At 39.8% G+C, this 14,107-nt stretch overlaps 2 long non-coding RNA genes across 2 annotated transcripts; one reads left to right on the top strand and one right to left on the bottom strand.

Moving 5' to 3' along the window:
* Positions 1–4,990: 4,990 nt before the first annotated feature.
* On the top strand, positions 4,991–6,003 carry LOC139811537 (uncharacterized). Its single transcript, XR_011731659.1, has 3 exons — positions 4,991–5,149; positions 5,347–5,415; positions 5,537–6,003. It is a non-coding gene; the product is annotated as an uncharacterized lncRNA (long non-coding RNA).
* A 26-nt stretch (positions 6,004–6,029) lies between these two features.
* Positions 6,030–6,703, bottom strand: LOC139811536 (uncharacterized). Its single transcript, XR_011731658.1, has 3 exons — positions 6,572–6,703; positions 6,306–6,374; positions 6,030–6,183 (listed from the first exon to the last, which is right to left on the bottom strand). It is a non-coding gene; the product is annotated as an uncharacterized lncRNA (long non-coding RNA).
* Positions 6,704–14,107: the final 7,404 nt, after the last annotated feature.

Below are 14,107 nucleotides of genomic sequence, written 5' to 3'. Positions count from 1 at the left end.
AGGGATGAAGGGGCAAATTTGCAGAGGAAGCACTTTAACTTCTTAAAAATACTTGAGATACGGAACTGTATAAAAATGCTGGAAGAAAGCTATATCAAATTTTCCGATTTCGAGGCAAAGGGGTGTAATCTAAAAGTTTTATCATACAGAAATATTATTTCGGTTTTTGCTACACATATAAATCGTCGTTCCAATACTATCACGTGAAGTACGTTTTGTTCGAGAAAGAGTGGCTTCACAAAAAAGCGAAATGCTATTTCCGACAACGCAATACAGTTCAAGGAAAACAGAATAAAAAAATTCGAGGGTAAAAATGTGACCTAAGAAGTTACTTGAACGGGCTCGCAATGGAAGAAGAGCCCGGTCTGAATACAGCTTCTATATGGAGCGAAGAAATATTGTGTTTTTTCTTTTGCTTCCCGGTTTCTCGGTCGAGGAGAAGGGATGTGTAACATATTTTGCATAAAAAATAAGGCATAACACGCGCGTGCCATTAGACTGAAGGAACAAATTTCGGAGATCAGGGTAATCCCGAATATTATTCTCTCCTTGCATGTGTGCATGCACGCAAAATATAAGAAATATATCCGATATACTTAACATAACAAATCTACAAATAATAAAACATTTAATTTTCACTAACGTAAGAAGAATATTGTACACAACAACTATGAAATAACGATATGATGTATTTGTTTAATAGTCACGATATTTAATAGAGCCGCTCCTTTTTCTGTAAATTGAGTGTAAATTAACGTACGTTCGCACGTACGTTGCGAATTCAGGCACGCTAATTGCACGCGCGGTGCAACGGACACTCGATTACTCCGAATTAATTCTAGCATGCCAATAAATGCCATTAACGATTAGCATTCCAATTCTTTACGCTCGCTTTTACTTTGTTTACACGCTTTAGAATCTTTTCCTTAGAATCTTTTTTTAGCACATTATTTTTTACGACATGCTGGCATGAACAAGAGACACTCCGTTTCTTGTCGTCGATTTCGTTTGCAGATCTTAGCGACTTTTTTATCGAATATTTTATTGTACAACTAATCGTAACTTTAATTGGCTGGTTTCTACAAAAATACATAGTACCTCTATAGTACCTCTCTAAATGACAGGTATCTTCCTCTAAACGGCATTCCTATAAAGCGTAAGAAACGTGAATCGACAGAAGAATGTTTCATGTCATAGCGCAGATTTCACGATCAACATACAGTTTGCGTTTATCTTGAATATGAAGGAATAATCCACGAGCAAGGCCAAGCCATTCAGCGCATCTCTCCAACTCGAGTTAATTAAAATGGTCATGAGGTGGGCCACTCTTTGAAATCAAAGCCTTGATGGCCGGGTTTAGGAGCGCTGGCGGCATACCAACCTCGACTATTTTCTCCTCCTTGATACAAAGAAGTATGAGGGTAATTACTGTAGGCAGAGTACTCACTGTAATCTGGAGTCTGGATCGAACTGCTGCTGGATCCTGGCGCACCTGAACCGGTATTTTGCCGCATCTTCATTTGTTACCTGCAACATTTTTATACAACACTAAGTCATCGTGCTTATTTCGTTCTAATAAAGTTGTAAATTACGCGAATACATTTTACCTACTCGTGTCGCTCGAGCACTCTCCAACATTCCTATACTCGCTCTATGCTTAATTGTTTACAATCCTATGATCTTTCAAGAAGTAATTTAAACCGGCAAGCATTATCCGAAAGAAGCACCGTGCGCCGTCTCGCTGGGATAAAATTTCATTCTGATTGGCTTCTCGTAGCCACGTGACCGGCGCGGGCGTAGACGGAGAGCTCGGAGCCAAAAAAGTCTCTGAAATGACAAAAGCTAGTTTTTTGATAGTCGATTACAGTACTGGTGTACATGAATATGCCCTCAATCAGTCAGTCAAGCAATCATTGTCACAGGTGAGCTGTCAAACATGTCGCGATTAACGAATGCATAAAATAAATTGACAAAAACTGAAAGTTTTTCTGCAGGTTACATGTCGCGATTAACGAGTGCATAAAATAAATTGACAAAAACTAAAAGTTTTTCTGCAGGTTACACATTGCATATAAAGAAGAATTATCTTAGTCAGTCAGCTGTGTGTTAGGACGGGGGTGGTCAGTCAGGCCCGAAGCATGTATGAAAAAATAATAATGTGCAACTCATTTACAAAGTCTAAAAAAATTCTTATAGGTACTTTATACGATATCAAACATAAAAAAAGTAGTCAGTCAACCATTCGATAGGACAACGCCCGTCAGTCAGCGTAAAAAAGTGTAAACATTGTGCCCGCGCGATCGGTACGGCGGGCGGCGGCGGCACGCTCTTGTCTTGTTTATTATTTAACATTATTCTTATTAATTTTTTAATATAATCATCATAAAATAAATATGAAGCAATTTAAGTAAGTAAAAAAGTTTTTATTATACATCCAAGTTACTGTTACGTCCTGCGGACTCCACGATATCCCTTTTTCGCGGGAATTCTTATGCACCTAAGATAGCCCTAAGATTAGGATAAACAAGCCGAGTACGGACGGTTATCGATCTGGGTGAGGTTAGATCTCGCATTCCTTTTTTTATACAACTATAATAGCTATTTGCCTAGGCGACGAAGCGACCCTCCAGAGTAAAATATTGACAGACGGGGCATACGTAATCGGATTTTGTCTATCAACCTTGTCTGGCCCATAACTATAAACCCGGCGACACGACGCGCCAAAAGGGCCTGAATCCCAGACAGAGTTGATGAAGATCTTTATTGCATCGAGCGAGCTTTCTAAAATTGCTCGTGCGATGTTTCCGACAAACAGGGACAAAGCCTAGGACGTGATTGTAAATACACGTGGCGGAAGTTCTGTTTGCCTTGTACCTACTATTAAGATTGAGAAGTATGCATCGTCTGTCGATATAAAAACAGGGTCGCGAGATAAGTAAGGAACCCCAATAAAAGAGAAATCGGCGATAGCCGAAAAACAAATGCATCACTGGAAAGAACCGATGGGTTACACCCCCAATAAGACAGTGGGGCCTTAAGGGGCTCACCAATGGAAAACCGCAAAAATCGATAACCGTCTCTAGCTTTCCAGGATAGGCGAAAACTTAAGAATCTACCTCTTGGGTGAAGAACATCTCAACCAATAAGAAATCCGTTAAACAAAAATTAGAAACATTCCGCCAACCCGAAATCCTTTAAACGAAAACCAGACACATCCCACACGAAATCCACCCCTTCCATCCTTCGAACCTTCCTATTTAAATCGCGACGTCGCAGGACTCCCTCTCAGAGAAATTTTCTCAGTTTCAGTCTGCATTGCTCGGTATTATAATCTGAATCTCATTCGTTTCGAGTCTCGACTCCACGTTTAGAGTCAGTGCAACAGATCCGACGGACCATCAGTCGCCCCCGACTCACCCACCGACGAGTCCAACGTCCATTTCAGAGAGAAGCCCACTCGTTTGGAACTCATCAAGTAGTAAGTCCCGTAATTCTTTTGATCCTTCTTTTTCCGCGTTATCGCCCCCTCCCTTCTTAAACGGTCTATCGATTGTCGGATCCCCGGAAGCTTATTATTTTGGGGTCGGTCAGTGTAGGCATCAGGTTCCCAGCGGTCGTTGGCGTTGTCGTGGGCCTGACTTGCCTCCCGGCGTCTTCATCGCTGTCGTGGACTCAGCCGGTCCACTGACCTTCTTGAGCTTATGCTCGTGGGTCGGTCGGTGTAGGCATCGAGTTCCCAGCGGTCGTTGGCGTTGTGGTAGGCCTGACTTGGCTCCCGGCGTCTCGTCGCTGTCGTGGACCCAGCCTGTCCACTGACCTCTTCCCCCTTTAAACTCGACGATTTCCTTTTGTTCGCTTCCGACCGGGTCCGAGAGAGATCGACTAAATAAGTAAATAATTTTAGTGAACCCGAAAGTCCTACCCCCTCGAGGACAGAATCTCCGCACGATCAGGCGACAGAGAAATCGCCAGAACAAGCGGGCGCGACGGGAGGTCGAACTCCCCCGGGAGCAGCTCAACGCCGGTCCTCCGCGACTCGCCATCCCACCGCCCCTACCAGCTTTTACGGAGGAACCCAGTTGTTCGCATCAGAATTGTCCCGCTATCATCTTGAGTTATCGCCCAGTTGTCCTACCCTCTCGCCCAATTGCCGAACATCCGCGCTCCTCTTCCCGAAGTCCGTCCCCAACCTCCTCGACCGCCTCGACTCTCGATCTTGAGGAAGTAGGCGATCCTGAGATCGTAACCTTAGATTGATGGCTATAGAATTAAGTTTTACTTGTTTCAATTCTCATATACTGTACTTCATCGATTAACACACACACACACAGTAAATTCATGTAACTTCAATCCTAAAACTAATTGTAATAATAGCGGGCAGGATGTGCATTTTCAAGTAGGTATCCCCTTAGAAATCTTGCCCGATCACCCCCGCACTTATGTAACACCCGCGAGAAGTACACACATATACCTTAAACATACACTTCCATTGTAAAATGCTTTCAATCTCCCGTTTAATTTGCCTAGTTCTCACCTATTGTAATATCGATAGATTACTTAACTTAAATTTATAATAAATGTTTTATTTACGTTAAATATAAATTTCCATTTATTTATAATCTAAGACCTCACCCACCATTCTTCCACCTCTCGAAATTGCACGAGGTCCGATCCTGAGTTAAAGGGATTAAATTCTCTGACTCGAAAAAGGACCGACGATCGCACCGCTCACGAAAGGCGTCCTAACGTCTTTACGGACGTTGACCCTTTCTGAGTCATAAAAGTGCGTTCGGCTCGCGCCACGCGTCTCAGAGCGCGTACCTGCGAGCGACATTTGTAAGTATCTAGCTGCGTCCTCCCTTCCCCCGTCCCCTCTGGCTAGCCTTTCCCTTGCTTCCCAGATTTTCATATCCATTAGGATCCTAATCCCGGGGTTGGACGTAACACTGGGTGTTTCCGACAAGTAGTCGGATTTCTAATCGGCTCGAGCAGTGGTACTCAATCAGTTCATTTCGAAAAATCCCCTAGACTAATCTTTGCTGTCTCAGCACTCGGATTACGGATTACTGCATTGCGTTGTGAGGAGCAAGTCGCAATTGTTCTCTCTGAAAGTTGAGTTCGTTGAGTTTTAATCAAAGCAGAGAAATAGGTACGTATTATTGTTCTAATGATTAACACTTTATTTTCTTTGAAATATACATTAAATAATAGAAGTATATGTACACGTTTCACTGACAGAAATCCCGAAAAACGAATTGTTAACCTCACTAACCTCTAACCTCACTTAACCTCACTACATTGATTGTTAATATGTAATTTAATTAAAGCAATATTTTTTTTAAGCAGCTTGAAGACTTACAAGTCTTTTGAAATGGATGCGAGTGAGGACAGATCCATTGTGAGCAGGACTTTTTGGTAGGTATATTATAAAATGAAAAATTTTTTTGTGTCTGGGAAGGTTAATTAAATATATATTTTTTGCTGTTATATATTATATTGTACACATATTATTTCAATAAATATATTTTTTTTACAGAAAACTGTAAATGTTAGCTGGTTGTTGACAGACATCAACGTCTGTATCGAGACAAGTTAACGCATTCACTGTAAATATTGTTCATCATCACTTGGATGTATCAAAAACCTGCAACTGAGGACAGATCCATTGAGCAGGACATTTTTGGTAGGTATATTATAAAATTGAAAAATTTTCGTGCTAGAAAGGTTAATTAAATATATACATTTTTTTGCTATTATGTTATTGTATGTACACATGTTTAGAATGAGGAACATATATTATTATATTATTTCAATAAATATATTCCTTTACAGGAAATTAGATTTTAGCGGGCTGTTGACAGACATCGACAATTAAAGTCTGTATCGAGACAAGTTAACGCATTCACTGTAAAATATTTCCTTCAAGGTAAATTCAAAATGTAATTCATATTGTTCCTTATCACTTGGATGTATCAATGGATCTGTCTTCACTTGCATCCATTTTAAATAACTTGTAAGTCTTCAACCTTCAACCTTCAACCTTGTAAGGTTCAATGGATCTGTCCTCACTTGCAGGTTTTTGATACATCCAAGTGATGATGAACAATATTTACAGTGAATGCGTTAACTTGTCTCGATACAGACGTTGATGTCTGTCAACAGCCAGCTAACATTTACAGTTTTCTGTAAAAAAAATATATTTATTGAAATAATATGTGTACAATATAATATATAACAGCAAAAAATATATATTTAATTAACCTTCCCAGACACAAAAAAATTTTTCAATTTTATAATATACCTACCAAAAAGTCCTGCTCACAATGGATCTGTCCTCACTCGCATCCATTTCAAAAGACTTGTAAGTCTTCAAGCTGCTTAAAAAAAATATTGCTTTAATTAAATTACATATTAACAATCAATGTAGTGAGGTTAAGTGAGGTTAGAGGTTAGTGAGGTTAACAATTCGTTTTTCGGGATTTCTGTCAGTGAAACGTGTACATATACTTCTATTATTTAATGTATATTTCAAAGAAAATAAAGTGTTAATCATTAGAACAATAATACGTACCTATTTCTCTGCTTTGATTAAAACTCAACGAACTCAACTTTCAGAGAGAACAATTGCGACTTGCTCCTCACAACGCAATGCAGTAATCCGTAATCCGAGTGCTGAGACAGCAAAGATTAGTCTAGGGGATTTTTCGAAATGAACTGATTGAGTACCACTGCTCGAGCCGATTAGAAATCCGACTACTTGTCGGAAACACCCACTTGTAAACACTGTTTACAAACCTAACCTTGCGACCGCACGCTTTGGAGGAGCAGCCAGGAATGGTTGATAACCCACAACGAGCACACCCGCCGGTAAAAGTACCGACCGAGCAAACGGAGGTAACGACCTGGGTGGTAAGGGTCGACTGTGATCCCTTGGTGGCGCCCCAAGTCCGGAAACCGTAGAGTTTCTCTAAATAAGAGTCGCGACACGTGGAGTTTCGACAAAATTCTGCGAGAGAGATAGAAATATACGCCATGGCGTATCTCTCTCGCAGAATTTTGTCGAAACTCCACGTGTCGCGACTCTTATTAGAGGGACTCTAGGGCCGGTATTCATAGTCGGATCTTATATTTAAAATCGTCTTAAGAACGATATTAAGATGTTATGAACTAATCACAGAGCCGTATTGGCATCTTAAGATATTACTTATCCACGCGAAAAGAGCAAAACGCGATAATCTCCAAAAATAAAGGTCCGAAAGATTACGGGACGGACCTAGTGTATGTGACCGAACTTGCGATCTCGAATAAGAATACACTTACTTGTATTACAATAAATCGGTCGCCACTGTATTTTAGACGCTTACACAGAACGTGTATGCCCTTCAGTCACTTTGATGAGAGGCTTCTTTCCTTCCTTCTGGTTTCGAATATCAGTACGCTGCTTGGCTCGTGAACGTTTAACGGACAATGAATTCATCAAGTCCCGCAATCGCAATCAGTTCGCGTTTACGATAACGAATTATAGGATAGAAAATATTAATGAATATAGATTTGTATTGATTTAACAATAACAAAATGATATATTTTACTATGGGTACATAAATACGCAATAAAAGATCGAATAATGATCCAACGGCTATCGGGCGTTAACCGGGTGCGATCCCGTATACTACGCGTCGGTTTATATCTTAACAATGTAATTGCCGCTTAACAATCGTTCGAAAAGTTAAAGATGATTACAAGTATACGCTGTCGCGAAACTAATCTTTCCCTTATTCGAGTATCACGAATATTAATTATAATGCACGATATATCTATCTCCGAACACTAATCGAAACACTACGTTCTCACGAAGTGGCTTTCACGATATATATTGTAACAGGAAAGACCTCGAGCTCGAGCTCGGGCTTCCTTACATACTCTTCTAGCTGTTCATTCCCACCATCTCCACTTTGACCAATGAGCAGTCAGAAGCACTACTCTGTTGCTATCTCGTTCTCTCATGCAGTCGACTGGTCTGAACATGTTTCCAGGAACTTCTTCAGGAAGTAAACAACTTTAAGGGGATGCTGGAGCCGTCTGTTTTACCGGCACTTTTTGTCGGCACGTAGCGTCGTATTAATTTGACAGAATTAAAAATCCTTCTCCAGAATTGCAGTACATACATTAATGATTCGGGGAAACTCTGATTTTATATAGAAAACGAGAAAAAATTACGGAAGTACAGATTTCCTTATCCTACTTTTATCCCAATATGGCGTCTCGAGTTGCGGCGAGCTGTCAGCTCGTCACAAGATGTATTTCATATAAGAGATATACCATTGGTACAAACGCGAAAACAAGTTCCCCCGAATTGCACAACAAGAAAAACATCGATAAACCCTCCAAATCAAGATTTGGAAGCGTAATATAAAAGTATAATGTCGACGTGCATCGTGCGTATGTGTGCGTGCAATGTAGCGTGCTATCCTTGTCTATATCTTTGTCTATACAAGGACAGATATAGTTCGCCGGTCTTCTTTACCGACGCCGATCGAGTTCGGCTACGGCTCCAGCATCCCCTTAAAGCCCCGGACACACAAATCGACGGAAGACGTAAGACGTAAATCGTAAGGAAATCCACTAATCAGAGTCGACTATTCCCCTCTTCTTCCCTCTTAAAGAGGGGAATAGTCGACTCTGATTGGTGGATTTTCTTACGCTTACGTTTTACGTCCTTACGGCATTTTATGTGTGAAGGCCTTAAGAGTATCAAAAGGCATTTGCCGACGTTTAAGGATGTATCGGAGGTACAATCTTAGACAAAAGTGAATGAAATTTGAAATACTTGAATATCTACGCCTAACGTATAGTAAATCTAGATGTAAGATACTCAAATGATAGTAGGAGTCTTATTTTTACTCCTAGAAAGGTATTTTTTATTTTACAAATGTTTTTTCCAGTATTATTTGCAATTTTTGTAATTTATGAGCCTAAACTTTTGGCAGTGAAAATGCCCTGATTTCAACTTTATAACGTCAAATTATTTCAAAGCGAAAGACATTATTCAGCAGTGCTGATAAACAAATGTGACTTTAATAACGTCAAAAAAGATAAATATGTATCATATAAACGATAATTTTGAATATTATTTATTATAAACATTGTTATGCGACTCTCTATGACTCGATTCACGTAGGTTGCACAGTAGTGCGAGACTTGATGCGAGCTGCGAGGTTATGTCTGTTCGTTTACATTTTTTATTTTTACAATGTTTATTTTTACAAACACGAAAAGTTATCGGTGGAAAGGCAAAATAGTGATACAAGCAGTTTATGAAAAAAGACTCGCTCAACGAAAAGCTATACGTGTATAAGCGACAGCCACAGCCATAGATTGCTTCGCTTGCCCAGCTGATTGCCGCGCTTTCACGAGCCATCGAGATACATTCGTGCCGACAGCACAATTATCTCCAAGTTATAATTTATTTCTTTAAAACGGTGTAGTGAAGACAATTGAAATGTGGCAGATATTTTCATCTGTTCGTATACTACATGTACAAAAAAATTCAAAATATTGGTAGCGCTCCTTCAACATTTATTTAGCTGTTTTATCCGTCAAAATCGTCTCTTCCCATAAGAATACGTGTAAAATAAGTGAAAATTAAAATCGTTATATCTCAGCAATTGTTTAGTGGATTTGTTTCTACTTTTTTTGTAGCACATCAGGAAGACTAAAAGAACATTCTCACAAATTTTTATCCACTTGGTAGCGCTTTGAAAATAGGTCCGATACATCCTTAATTAAAATGCTTCTACGTTTTGGATATGCGACTACATGTTTTCATCATTCAATCTTGCAGCTAGGCACGAATATGAAATAAAATATATAAATACATTATATGATGAATCCTACGCACAATAATCCTAAATGCGCTTTTGGGTTCAATATCACACACACTTTATATTCTCTGTACAATAATTAGTGGTTAATCCCTGCTCATTACATGTGTTGCCAATATCGAACTTTCATAGTCGCGCGACTCTCGTCGATCACCATTATAAAACAGCATTCTGATGAAAATCATTCTTATATAATTCTTTTCGAGAGCGAGAGAGCATATCTGTCGTTAACAAATAAACGCATGGCATTGCCAACATATAGATATTTTTGACGAGATTAGTTCAATGTTGCATATTTTAGTATTCGAAGTTTTCTTTTTCTCGCTGGCTATTAATCGAGAAACTTTATCGGTGAATTTATTAGAAAAAGACATACTCTCTTTTTGTATTAAATAACTTTTTCACGGATCACCGTTATGTTAATTATAGTATTCTAAAACCTTTTTATCGTTGAATATAATAGAACAAAGCATGCTTTGCATCAAAAGACACTTAGCATTTATCATCATACAAATATTTCTCATGATTCGTCTAGTACTGTGCGTCAGAATTTAGCGCTTCGTCTTTTTCACAGATCATTTGTGGCTACACATTTCTCGTTGGCTAGCATTATGCAATAGCATTCTATAACTCTTTATCGTCTAATCTTGTTCGAGAGAGCATGCTTCACATTAAAGGATATTGTATTTCTCAAAGTTTGTTTTGTGTCGTTTGTAACATTTCGGACCGTTTACCTTCCCACCGAGCGCGAGCGACGGAATTTGTAGCTTCTTTTTCTCGTTGGCTAGCATTATGCAACAGCATTCTATAACTCTTTATCGTCTAATATTGTTCGAGAGAGTATATATGCTTCGCATTAAAGGACACATAACGATATTAAAATAAACGTATTTCTCGAGATATTAAGTCAGTGTTGCGTATCCGAAGATCGGCGCTCTGAAATATGATACGCGACACCGACTGAATCTCGAGAAATAAGTTTATTTGAATATTGTTATATGTCCTTTTTAATGTGAAGCATACTCCCTCGAACAATATTAGACGATAAAGAGTTTTAGAATGCTGTTGCAAAATGCTAGCCAACAAGAAATGTGTATCCACGAATACCGTCCGGCGGCTCTCGGTGATAAAGTCGAAGCTCTGAAATGTTAACATAAAATAAAAAGTCGCTCGGCGCACGTTTCGTTAAGATCTTGGGCACTTTCTCGTCTTAGTAATTGAAACTGTAAAATTGCCAGTATTAATAATGAATAATTCCAATAGGGCAGATTTCAAACTAACGAGTGATAGTTAAATCATCTTTCCATCGTTTACGGTTGCCGAGATATATGCGTTTTATGAAAGTCATCAAAAATCATTTGGCGCCCGATCTTTACAGCACGCGCGCGCTTTATTGCTTTAATAAACGAAAGTACATAATTCCGAGTAGTATAATTGAGTAATACCAATAGAGCAAAGTATAAAGTACAAAGTCTTTCTTTAATTATTTTTCTATCATTTACGGTTGGCGAGATATAAGCGTTTTATGAAACTCAGAAATCATTTGGCGCCCGATTTTTATGGCACGCGCGCGCTTTATCATGTTAAATAAACGGAAGGACGTAATTGTTAGTAAGAAAATTGAGATACTCCAATAGCGCAGAGTATAAACTAAACAGTCCTTTTCGAATCATACCTTTTCTATATCTTGGGTGGTAGCCCAGATACTTGCGATAAACGATAGGGAAAACTTTCTCGCGCCAAGCCAGCGACACATGGCCTTGACCTACTTGAGCGGCGGGCGCGGACGCGAGACACTTTTGTCACGTGCTGTATGTACATTGACCTACTTTCTAAATTGGCCTTGACCTAGATCGCCGAGTCCGGACATGCCGGCGCGCGGCGTGCACGACAATGCTACCGTTGTTTTTACTCGGCGAGAAATTCGGCGCGCCGAAAATGCGACAAATGACACTAAAGAAATCTCGAGAAATGCGTTCATTTTATCATTGCTATGTATCCTTTAATGCCAAATATGCTCTCTCAAACAACATTAAACGATAAAAAGTTCCAGCTACCGTTGTTTTCATTCGGTGAGAAAGTCGGCGCGATAACCCGTGTGAAGTTAGCCCCCAACTTAAAAAAAATTAATTTTTTTTTTAGCTTATTTGATTACTCATTGTTTGCACATGTATGCACGTTTTGAATTTTCGTGTTTGCACACTTCTAGTAAAAAAGTTATTAACAAAACAATTTTGGGTGGGCCAACTTCACATTAGCCCCCCAACTACGAGAAAATTAGATCCAAATAGTCTTAATCGATAGATTTTTGTTTGCACATTTTGAAACAGGTTGATTTTTTGTTTGCACACCCTTGGTTAAAAAGTCATTAACAATTAAAGTTTCGAAAACGGTCAATGTCAGTAGATATACTATAAGTGCGAAACATGGATACTGTGTTTAAAATTGCATTAATCGATAGATTTTCGTTTGCACATTCACAAACAGGTCGATTTTTCGTTTGCACACCCCTAAGTTTTCGTGTATATAATAATATGAAATGTGTTTATGAATTATACAATTCTCTTTAAATATAATGTCACAATAGTGACAACGTGGCAAGACGTCATTTGTTAATAAACGCATGTAAAATTCAAATTGTTTATTATTTATTCTTAAAAGATGACAATGGCTAAAGTTCTGTGTTAAAAGATTAATATATGAATCATTCGATTCACCTGTTTCTGAATGTGCAAACGAAAATCTATCGATTAATGCCATTTTAAACACAGTATTCGTGTTTCGAACTTATCTACTGACTGACCGTTTTCGAAACTTTAATTGTTAATAACTTTTTAACCAAGGGTGTGCAAACGAAAATCTATCGATTAAGACTATTTGGATCTAATTTGCTCGTAGTTGGGAGGCTAATGTGAAGTTGGCCCCCCCCCCCCCAAAATTGTTTTGTTAATAACTTTTTTACTAGAAGTGTGCAAACAAAAATTCAAAATGTGCATACATGAGCAATCAAATGAGCTAAAAAAAATTATTTTTTTTTTAAGTTGGGTGACTAACTTCACACGGGTACGCACGCAACACGGATGGCATGACGGGCGGCGCTTGGCGCTTGGCGCGCGGTGCGGGCGGGAGCACGGTATCGATCGATGAGAGAGTTCGGAGCGCGCCCGGCTGCGAGTCGCGCGAAGGAATGTAAGGGGTGGGGGACAGTTCCCATGGTTCCCATCAGGACACTGCATGTGCGCCACTGCGCGGTACGCGGTACGGCTGCGACCAGCTGCGACGTCGCGACACAGCGTGGATCCTTCGATCAGCTTCGATCGTAATTGACGTAATCGTATTCGGTCGCGAACGAGCGTGATGAGCGTGATGTGTGTGATGTGGTAACGAGCACGACGGTGGAATCCCTGGAATATCGACCCGCGATCGAGGCCGGCGTTCGCGCGCGAGACAATTTTACATCGAGGCACACATCAGAGGCATTCGAGTATCGTGCCTCGCCTCTCCTGTAAGTAAGTACGCAACGCTTCATATTTGTTCGACGCGAGTAATTGCGCTCGCGAATGCGATCCCATCAATTAACAAGTTTTGAACAATTTTTATTTGCGCCCAGCGCGACGTTTCGCGAGAAGTCGCGCTAATGACACGCGATTCTTTCCGTTTTCCGCGGTTTTAATAATTATTTTCGACAGTTCTATAAGAGACTTCAGTGTTTTATAATTATTGTTTTTTTGCAGTGGAGATGCTGGAATCGGTGCAGCAAGTACTTAGTTGTCAGCGTCAGCTAGATTTTCGCTCGTGAACGTCGCCGCGTCGTGAGTGACTTGAATGAGTGCGCCGACAGAGATGCGACACCGGCACCGGAGGAGAACTACGGAGAGGAGGATCTGGGAGGCATCAGGTGACGGCGGAGCAACCGTGGGGTGAGTACTTGATTGTTATTCGTTTATTATTTTGCTGTCCTGTGGCAGATTCTGCCACTTTCTTAAGCGCGACGTGATTCGCCTTTACATTATACTCGAATCATTAATTCATTACTCGTACAATACAAGTATCGATTATCTTGGGCACTGCAATGCTTTAATGTAAAAATATTTCTGTTACAGATCAACGTAGGGTCACAACTTATAACTCCGCTGTTGCGCATCGGCCGGTGAGTGATTTTTTTCATTTCAATGCGAATTAAAATCAAAGATAAAAATATAATAAAAAAAATATTTTTATCTTTG

The sequence above is a fragment of the Temnothorax longispinosus genome, chromosome 4 (assembly GCF_030848805.1).
Source record: "Temnothorax longispinosus isolate EJ_2023e chromosome 4, Tlon_JGU_v1, whole genome shotgun sequence".
Lineage (NCBI taxonomy): Eukaryota > Metazoa > Arthropoda > Insecta > Hymenoptera > Formicidae > Temnothorax > Temnothorax longispinosus.
The sequence above is the reverse complement of the archived record's forward strand: the minus strand, read 5'-3'. Positions and strand labels throughout refer to the sequence as shown.